The sequence below is a fragment of the Symsagittifera roscoffensis genome, chromosome 4 (assembly GCF_963678635.1).
Source record: "Symsagittifera roscoffensis chromosome 4, txSymRosc1.1, whole genome shotgun sequence".
Taxonomy (NCBI): domain Eukaryota; kingdom Metazoa; phylum Xenacoelomorpha; order Acoela; family Convolutidae; genus Symsagittifera; species Symsagittifera roscoffensis.
In genome coordinates, this window is record NC_087065.1 from 63,806,267 (window position 1) to 63,816,747 (window position 10,481).

Here is a 10,481-nt window from a genome sequence, read left to right on the forward strand (position 1 = left end):
TTACTTTCGGAGGGAAAATATGATGTGATCATATCAGCCCCGAATCGCATGATAGAAATGGAGAACCTGAGGCCACTTAAGGCTGAACTGCCTGCAGTATGGTCAGATATCTCAAACGCGATGAGAGGGTTCAAGGACCACGCGCTACACATGTTGGTGTTGGACGAAGTGCTGGGGTTGGAACTGTCCAACTTCAGTCGGCAACTCAAACTGAAACCAGGAATAGATGACGACCATCGAGTAATCACGGCAATGTCCAACGACTTGTGGTTCCGAGCAATGGAAGTGGCGAGTGAAGACACGAGAAGAAAGAATTCACTGGAGACGAGAGCTCATCTGGAAGCGATGGTGCTGAGAACCAAGCCGGAAGCAAACCAGTGGCTACACCTGAATCCTAGAGTAGCGGCATTGGGTGCAGATGCTTTTCAGCAAGGCCCAGTAATGATCACTAAGATACACGCCTACTTGTTGAAGGAGGTGAACCTGGCGGAAAATGCCGGAGAAAAGACAGCTGAGTTCGTGAACAGAATGTGTCAGATTACTCTGGAAACCTTCTGGACCCAGGAAGTGAAGGGACAGGAGGGATTTGAAAGGACAGACAGCATGCTAGAAGGGTTTGGAGCCGGATGGACCGCGTCCTTCTTGGCAAAAGTTTACCCGAAAGTCTCGCACTATTTGATAAAGGAATTCCTCCAAGCAGTAGTGAAAGTATCGATAGTGGAATTAATAGCCTTGTTCGTGACGTTCGGAGCGGAGAGTTTCGTAAAAGGACCGGCGATACTGCTTACGGATGGAATACAGAACCTGCGACTAGATGGACTTCTGACATTGATCGCAATAACCCATGGAAACTTGGGAGGACTGATGAAACTGGCACGTTGTCCAGAGCAGATGAAAGAGAGAGTGAGGAATCTGGATATGAAGAAATCCACGGACTCGTGGAACAAAATAAGAGACCTGAGACACACTCTTATCCAGTATCTCTTGCAGCAAAATCGCTTTGGAACCGGAGAAGACGAGACAATTGAAAGAGAGGAAGATGTTAGACGACATGTTGGAGGCATGCCGCTTTTAACAGATTTGAGCTTAACTATGAGAATCGATCCCTTGGCGCTGATCAGAGGAGTCACGGAGTTCGTGACAGTGATCTATGGACCAGCAGTCACCTTTGCGTTCCCTGACGTTAAAGTGGAAGCATATAGGAGGTCGGTGCTGCACCTGAACCTCATATCGGCAGTGGACGGTAGTACACTGAACTGGTGTGAGCAGCACGCATTGCGAGAGCTCATGAGTGAAGATCTGTTATTTGCGAAAATATCGGAGCCAGAGATGACAGTCATCAGTTTTGACGATCACTTCTGTGACCGCATGGGAGAAGTAGAAAGAGGGCACATCGAGGTGTTTCCAAAGCTTTGGAATCTGAGGCCCTATGACAAAACGAATGGTGAAATGACCAGAGTGCCTCGTCTCACAGCAGCGTATCACAAGGTGAGAGAAGAGACGAAGGACTGGGGCGATTACAAGAAGCTACCGGAGGCAATCCCTGAATTCCCTCTGATAAGAAGGATGCTGCTCGGAGCAGTCTCCGTAGTACAAACTCCTAGATTGAGAGCATTCGAAACCAATGAAAGGAGAGTAGGGAATTTCATGGGAACGATGGATCCATACTTCGTAGGGAGAAATGCCGCCGTGTTACAGTACACACGATTTGCATACACGGATCAAGCGACGAGAAGGCGAATAAGCAACGCCGCTACTCCCAAGCCTGGAAGATTTGATGAGGAATGGAAAGGACTAGGCTTAGCTCCGATGAGAATGAGAGGCAGGACAGAATTGCCTGAAGCCTCATTGATCCTGACCAGTGTGAGGAAGGAGATGAAAGTTGGAGGAGTATTGCAGACGAGAACTTTCCTAGCACCCTTCGGCTGCGACGAAATCAAAGTGGTCCATGGAGGAGAGGAAGATAAATCGGCCGGTACATTGCTCATACCGAGATTCCATGAAGAAGCCGACAATGACGAACAAGGACCATCGAACTCGAGTAAGCATAAGTCAGAAGGAGATGACGGACAGGGTGGAAGCCGTCGGACTGAAGAATTGGAACCCATGAAAAAAATAGACGAGATCAGGAGATTCTCAAACAAGGAGTTGAGACTCACTAAAGAATCTATGGGAGCATTGCCGAAATCCAGTGAATATTGTGGACCGATCAAGAAGAAGTCATATAGCTATGTATCTGGGATCTTAGGGATAGCATACAATCCTTTCCTGAGTGAAGACATACGTGATTGCTTCTTTGATTATGAGCAGGCGGTGTTACTAAGATACTGGACGTCCAGAATTGTAACGATTAAAAGCGTCAACAATTCACAGGCCAAATTGGGACTGGTCTTGGAAGAAGAGGTGACTGCACCTTCAGTACCAAAATCCGACAAGAGAGTGGAGTTTGGGTTGGGATTCTCAGATGAATTACTGAGAACGAGCTTGATGGCAGTGTGGGAATTGATGAGGCCATCATGGTGTCCTAGTCCCAACGCTGACTCAATATTACGGGCGACACAAGACGTACAGAGGGAACTGAATGCAGACTGCAACCTGCGTGACCTCAACATCATATATAATGTGATGATAACAGCCTCTAAGAGCAACGGAGAAGATAAAGTGGAGTTGCCTGGCTGGGGACCAGAAGACTGGGTCAAACCTGGTAGCTGTCTGGCGGAAGTCTGTGGACTAGAGGGTCACGTTTGTGGAAGTTTAGACTGTGTGAAAACCCTGGAGAAACAACACAAGCAGTTGACAGTATTGTTTGGAAATGTAGTGATGAAAGCAAGAACGGAAACGGAACTGATAGCAGATTGCCATGGAGGAACCGATGTGAATCTAGTGACAGCACTAGGATTCTACAGCATGTTTGGTTCTTTAGAGTCACTATTGAATCTAGAACAGAAACATGAGATGGTCACAGCCATCAGCGTAGAAGTATTCCCAGGAGTTCTGCAGACTGAGCAGAAGTATATAGGAAAATGGAGGGAAGCAATCGAAACAGAGATGAACATCAGACACAGCGAAACTTATTGTAGACCATCAGGAGCACGATATTTGGTGGGCTCAACGTTGGCTCCAATGTGCAAGAGCAGATATCCTGTACATTTCGTAGCTGTGGACGTAAAGAGTACAAGAACGATTGTGGATCAAGCCTTCTCAGTGCCGAAGTGTGTGAGATTAGCGAGGATGTCTGAAAAGTCTTACAAGTTACTATGTAAGATGTTCTCAGCAATTCCAGAGAGAACCAAAGAAGAGTTGGAGTCAATACTGGGAAAGAAGTTCATGGGATATGTGAGCGGGAACTTCAGTGACTTCGAAAAACAGAAACAGGGAGGATCAACTGTCACAGATTACAATGCAGTAGATGAGAATGATGAAATCCACCGAGTGATGATGGAAGTGGAACCATTGCTGGAAGCTTCGGGAAAACGTAATTGGAGGAGCATCATGTTGACGCATGATGAGTTTCCTTGCCACTGCTTGCTGCAGACCTGGTGGTATCCTAAGCGTAGTAATCTGATGTTGATCTGGGACTCTGGAGAGCTGCTCTCCATGGGTTTACCAGATTCATCACAGCCCGTAAGAATAGTGATAGTGGGAGTTATGATGGCAATACGATGGCTGGAAGCTCATGTGAGAGAAAATAATAGACAGGAGGCACCGACGAGAGAACAATTGCGGAAATTAGATTGTCTAAAAGATTTAGATCTTTTTGAGACAATGTGCAAAGTTCTAAACATTCCGATGGAAGTGAAGAAGATATGGGCAAGAAAACGATTGATGCCATGGTTCAGAGCTAACATGACTGCATGGTTGTACGAGTATGCAAAAAAGCATATGTCGAAGCATAGCAGAGTGTACAGTGAATATCAGCTGGACATTGGGGCAGGAGCTTTCAAGCGAGCTTTCGTGACTCATCGGAATGCAGTGACCACCGCTGTGAAAAGAACTTGCAGGACGAGCGAGCGTAGTGGAAATGAGAAGGCAGAGATGCTGAAAGAAGATTTGGAGAGAAACGTGACGTTGTGTCTCCACAACAGCTTCTGTAGAAACAGAGAATCAAACGTGGATCCCCTACCTTGCTGTAAGCAGAGGGTGGAAGAGCAGAAGTGTTGGAGGACGGCTTCCAACAGCGTCAGGATAGTCAATGACGTGCTACAAGACACGGAAACCGAAAGTGCGGAGTCAGTGTCACAGGAAGAGGAAATGGAGCATTGACGAATGGTCGAGAAAACAAGAGGCAGCAAGAAAGAAAATTAGAAGAATTTAGAAGTTTTAGAACTTCTAAACGACGAAAGAAGAAGAGAACAAAGGGATGATGAAGAAAAGTTAAAACTCAGAATTGTTTTGTGTGTGTGAAAAACTCAAGTGAGAAACCAAGCAACCAAGTTGTAATTGAAAACTGAAACATTTAGTTGAGTTTTGAAATTGTTGCATTTATAAATTTGCATTTTGATTTTAACAGAAGTGGCTTTAGAGACACTTATTATTTATTTAGAAAGGCTTAAGGGAAGAATATATTTAAATATTCCAGCCTGCATGATTGTTTTTAATCACTTAGGAAGATTGATCACTTTGTGGTGACGTGGAAGGCTTGAGTAATCTCTTGAAGAGGGAGGTTGTTGCATTGTTCTTTCTAACCACAAAGTTTCTTAGTTTTAATATTCAGGACAATAAACAAGCAAGATTTCCGAAGGGAAGGAGCGTAGTAGGATAATTTTAGCTTGTTGGTTGGCAGGACTGTCCTGCAAGCCAACACCTTTTAAATATAAGAGAAGAAGTTTTAATCGGGACATTGACACTGGAAGTCAGAAAAAAATATTTTATCTTAAGTCATATCCTCAATGTGCAGATTAATGAAAGAATTTGAAGGCTATAGTGATGTAGTATGATGCCATTTATATTCTGCAGTGAGTCGATGTGACGTAGATAAAAGTAATTTCGTGCATTTTGTAAATTCTGTTCGATGACACTGTAACCATTTAGAACATTGCGCGATTCAATGAGGACATTGACCGGACTGTCCGGGGAGTATGTGACATTCGACCAGAATGTGAAAAATGCAATCTCTGCAGAATTCGGAATTTTAGCAGTAAGCCTTCCGGACTGGTGGTTTTTAAGAACTAAGGGCGTTATTGGAACGTTTAGCCAAACGGTGAAGGCTGGAATATTCTAGTATTTTAAAATTTCAAAAATTCGAATGATGACGTCACATTTCTGAGAAATGCCGAAACGGCCATTTTAACAAAAAACGAGAGAGGAAACAGAACAACAACGTTAGTTGCGCTGAAGAGAACAACTTTATTGAAATTGAAGAAGTCGAGATTGAAGAAAAACAGCAGCAGAGTGCAGAGAACGTTCCGAGTTGCAACTATTGTGCTGCTACAATAGTTGCAAGGCCGTTGCAAACAACGGTGAAGGGTAAGAAACCAGCCTTCCGGATTAGGAAGAAATCAAGATCAAGGAGCTTGATTCACCGGATTCAAGAATCCGGAAGGGTCTCGGGACGGAAAACTTTTATTGACTCATATGAACTTTTAGCATCCTGTCATGTCCTGACTTGAATTTAATTGATATTTGGATTAGTTTTGACAAGGATGAGGTGCTAAGAGTGGGGGGAAAGGGTTGATCCATCTTCGATGGAGATGATGATTTTTATCTACTGAACAAAAACAATAGTAATATAATAAGTAGTAGCCCTGTTTTTAGGAGTGACCTCGTGGTCTGGGGATACTGAGACCCAGCCATGAGCTCACTATTTTTGCATGTAATTCAGTTAATTTGAGCGTTCTGGTCGAAGCCGGAGAACAGTAACGTTTTTGTCGACCCGATGTAAGAAAGACCACCGAAAAGTACTGGCTTGGTAGAGACGGTGAAAAACATGCAAAGCTCTGTTTAGACGCTAGCCAGTCGTCCTAAGACTTAGTTTTGTTATCCGTCGATATGTATCTTCCGGGCGAATGTTACAAATTCTCGGGAATAAGCTTCCTTCTGTTTCAGATAGGACAGCTCTACTCTAGTTTTATTGTGACGGAAATTGCGAATGGCAATTTCCTACTGCTTTATCTGGCAACTTTCCCGCGATTGTTACTCGATCATTCTCATTTCTCTTTTTCGGTTTTCAGTTATCGCGAGAGAATCGTGCATGACAGGCTCCATTCGAATTTTTGAAAAATCAAATTTCACTCCAAAATTATTCGGATATTTGACCTTGAGAGAAGCAAAAAACACTTGATTTTGGAGTGAAATTTAATTTTTCAAAATTTCGAATGGAACCTGTCATGCACGACTTTCTCGCGATAACTGAAAATCAGAAAAGAGAAGTCAGAACGATCGAGTGACAATCGCGGGAAAGTTGCTAGAAAAATCAGTGGGAAATTGCTATTCGCAATTTCAGTAGCAATAATAATCGAGAGTAGAGCTGTCCCATCTAAAACAGAGACGAGCGCATTCCCACGAACTGGATTGTTGTGATTGGAGCATTATTCTAAACTGGACTAGAGTGAACCTTCGGTGGAAAGGTGGACAGCTAGAGTGTCCCAATGGTTCACGAGAACTCACAGTCTAGAGTACAAACTTGTTTTGTTGTTAAAACTGACGGACATTAAACTCATCTTAGTTACTTTATTGATTCTTGAGTTGCTTACCGACTTATTTACTTCCTGGTTCTTGAGAGTGCTACAATGTGAGTACTAATTTAAATTTCTAGAGTGTGTTTTATGATCGTTATGTTGAGGTAAGGCGAGTTTTAGGTTGATCCATCTGAAATGGATCAAAGTTCCACTGTCTAATAAAAAGTGACTTAACGGATTGTTCCAACCCGGTTTTTAATGGCGTTCATGTATTTTGGGTATCTAGAGACCTAAGTATGGGGACGTTTCTAATTCTAGAGTGGGGGGATATTTTAGTAGTAGCCTTTAAGCTGTAACGGGTCGTAGTCTCATGTCACAAGCGAACCGAATTGGCTCCGACTGATTTGAGGTACAAAAACACAAGAGATAGTGTCCCTGACTCTTGAGCCAATGGTTATAGGGCCTATTTTTCTTAAGCCTCATGTGTGACTGCAGTAGACGAATGTTACATAGTGTTTTTATGGCGCTCCTGGGTGTTTACGACATCAAGACTACGGAGTCGAACCCACTTGAGACAGCTTCGGGCTGAATGCCCATTCTAGAGTACCGGCGGTACGGTTCGACAGGAACGTGCAAACCTTCCGGTTGTACCGTGATAGCTTTTTAAGAAAACTCAAGAAAACTTCCTGGTACGCTCTCCGAACGAGGCTTAGCTAACCGAGTAAAGGGGGGCAACTAGGGGGACAAAAACACGAGCAAAAAGACAAAAAGCGAAACAAAAACCACAAAACGAAAAAAGACAGTGACTTTGACACCAGATTAGTTGGATCAAACCTTTATATTAATTAAATAGTATACCCATACTGTTTTACAAGTTCGATCGTTTCGATCAACCTAGCAATTTAACCCAGTAACCTCAATAAAGTGCCCGAGTGTGGGGCGTTGTCAAGGGTTTTTAGATAGCTTGGAACTTAGCTGGACAACAAGGAGACTTGACTGGAGGAGGTAACCAGCCGAGTGGGAAAGTGGTTCAGGAGCACTTGAGCTGAACCAATAGGAGACTTGACTGGAAGAGGTGACCAGCCTAGTGGGAAAGTGGTTCAGGAGCACTTGAGCTGAACCAATAGGAGACTGGACTGGAAGAGGTGACCAGTCGAGTGGGAAAGTAGCCAAGAGGGATTTGGCAGTTCTCGAGTTCTCAAGTTGGGCAGAACGGGTATCGTTAAAACTCATACTACATTATAGGAAATAAGTGTAAAATTGGATAGGCGATATCCCCCGGTTTTGAGAAACGTTTTTACTTGAGCAGGCCTGGAGACAGGTCTACGGTTTTCTCTTGAGAGGTTTAGCACCCGGCGCTTAAGGTGATTTTAGGTTTAAGAAGGGGGGCTAAAAAGGGGGGAGGTTAGAAGGGGGCTGGTTAAGTTAGAGGTTGGCGGTTGTAAATTGTAAAAAGGGGAGAAATTAGAGTAACTAATTAGTCGACATCGTTGATTTAGTTACATTAGTCATTTACACGCGTTGGTCATAGGAAGCGGATATGCAAAATTGGAATTAGGTTAAGGTAGGTACCCTGGTCGGATCGGTAGGGGGGAACGGACATAGACAGTTTTTGTGATACCCCATAAGATCGCTAGCAGGGGGGAAGGAAACGCGTGGCAATTAGGTACCAGACATTTTTTTTTTCGATAGAAGGTAGACATTTGTCACCTTTGAATTTTAGGTGGGCTCATCTTTCTGTTTTTATTACTTTTTCTTGCTTAGATTTTTGTTGCATTTTGGTGAGGATTTGTGTTGAAATTTTGTACGAACAGGTGATCACAAGATACCTGCGCACAGGTTTTGGTCTCAAGTTACTTGGAACATTGAAATAGAGGTAGCCAAAAAGAGAAATAAGAAAAAGGGGGGTCAGCATTTGGCTTTTAAGAGAGGATTTTGGGAAAATTTTACAAGAGCTTGAGTGGTGGTACAAGGTACGGCGAATCAAGAAGTCCCCATAACGAAGAGGAAAGAAGTCCCACCACCCAGTCACTTGTCAACAGTCTTGGGACAGTGCCGAAGAAGTCTTAGGACAGAGCAGTCTGGGGACAGTCTTGGGACAGTACAGTCTTGGGACAGTGGTCTTGGGACAGGGTCTTGGGACAGGGTCTTGGGACAAGGGTCTTGGGACAGGGTCTTGGGACAAGGTCTTGGGACAAGGTCTTGGGACAAGGGTCTTGGGACAGGGTCTTGGGACAGGGTCTTGGGACAAGGTCTTGGGACAGGGTCTTGGGACAAGGTCTTGGGACGGGGTCTTGGGACAAGGTCTTGGGACAAGGGTCTTGGGACAGGGTCTTGGGACAGGGTCTTGGGACGAGGGTCTTGGGACAGGGTCTTGGGACACGGGTCTTGGGACAGGGGTCTTGGGACAGTAGTCTTGGGACACTAGTCTTGGGACACTAGTCTTGGGACACTGGTCTTGGGACACTAGTCTTGGGACACTAGCCTTGGGACAGTAGTCTTGGGACAGTAGTCTTGGGACAGTAGTCTTAGGACACTAGTCTTGGGACAGTAGTCTTGGGACACTAGTCTTGGGACACTAGTCTTGGGACAGTAGTCTTGGACAAGAGTCTTGGGACACGGCCGGAAAGTACTGGGACGGTCCCGAACAGTCTTGGGACAGGAGAAAGGAGCCTGGGACGGTGCAAAGAAGAGTAAGGACGGCAATTGGAAGTCTTGGGACAGTATAAAAATTGAAGTAAAATTACAAGAAGTGTTTTAAGACAGAATTAAGATAGAACAAGACTAATTGGAACCAGGTACGGTTGAGACCACAAATAAGGAAAGTTTCTCGAAAAGTCAATAAAGAGAACTGAAACAAGGTTTTCACCACGTTGTATATTTTTTTTAAGAAATATTTTTTTTTCTCTCGAAAGATTTTATTCTTAGAATAGGATTGTGTATATAGTAAAATTGTAAATAAGAGCAGTTGTAAATAGAAATAATGAGGCGGAGCAGGGTACCGGTAGCTGAAAAAAGACCTACCGAAGCCAAGTATAATTCGCCGCCACGCAAAACAACATCAATGGGCCCAAAGATAACAAAGAAGAACTTTTCAGTTAACATGGTCAGCACAAGGAGTACAGCGGAGAACAGAGCAAGAGAGGGCACGGAAGGAGAACGAGTAGAACCTACAATCGAAATCGACCTAGAGACACCAGACCAGAGCGTAGATGAACTGGAGAAGAAGACGACGGAGTCAACTCCAATGCCCAATGCAGAAGAACCAAACCAGAAACCCATAGAGTTCTCACCAATAGACGATGTGGAAGATGCAATAGGCAACACCGAAGAAACGGTGAAAGAAGACTCTCAAGTAAAAAAGACATCTTTTACAGAAAGGTTGGCGATGATGGTCGGAATAAAAACGAAAGAGAACGTGACTGAAGAACCAAAAGCTGAAAGAGCACGAACATTTGGGACAGTGAGCACGAAGACGACAGAAGCCGATCCGAGAGAGGAACAAACTAAAGCAGAAGCAACGGCCGAAAAAAGATCAACGGCTGACCATGAAGAGGCTACTCTTGAGCTAGGTGACTTGATGGCAAAACTGAATCAGATCGACAAAAAGCTGAAGCACAGCGAAGAGGACAGGGAAGTGATAAGAAAAGAATTAAGATACAACAAACACGAGTATCTGGATAGTTATTTTAACCTGGCTAAGGCAACAGACGAGAGACTCAAGGAGATGACAGATAAGGTAGAAGCCACCAAAAAGAAAGAGAAGGGAACATCAAAAAAGATTTGCAACAGTTGAAAAACCGATATGATGATGTCAACAGCCAAATAGGTAGCCTGGAAAAGAGGCTGGACACAAGGAGCAAG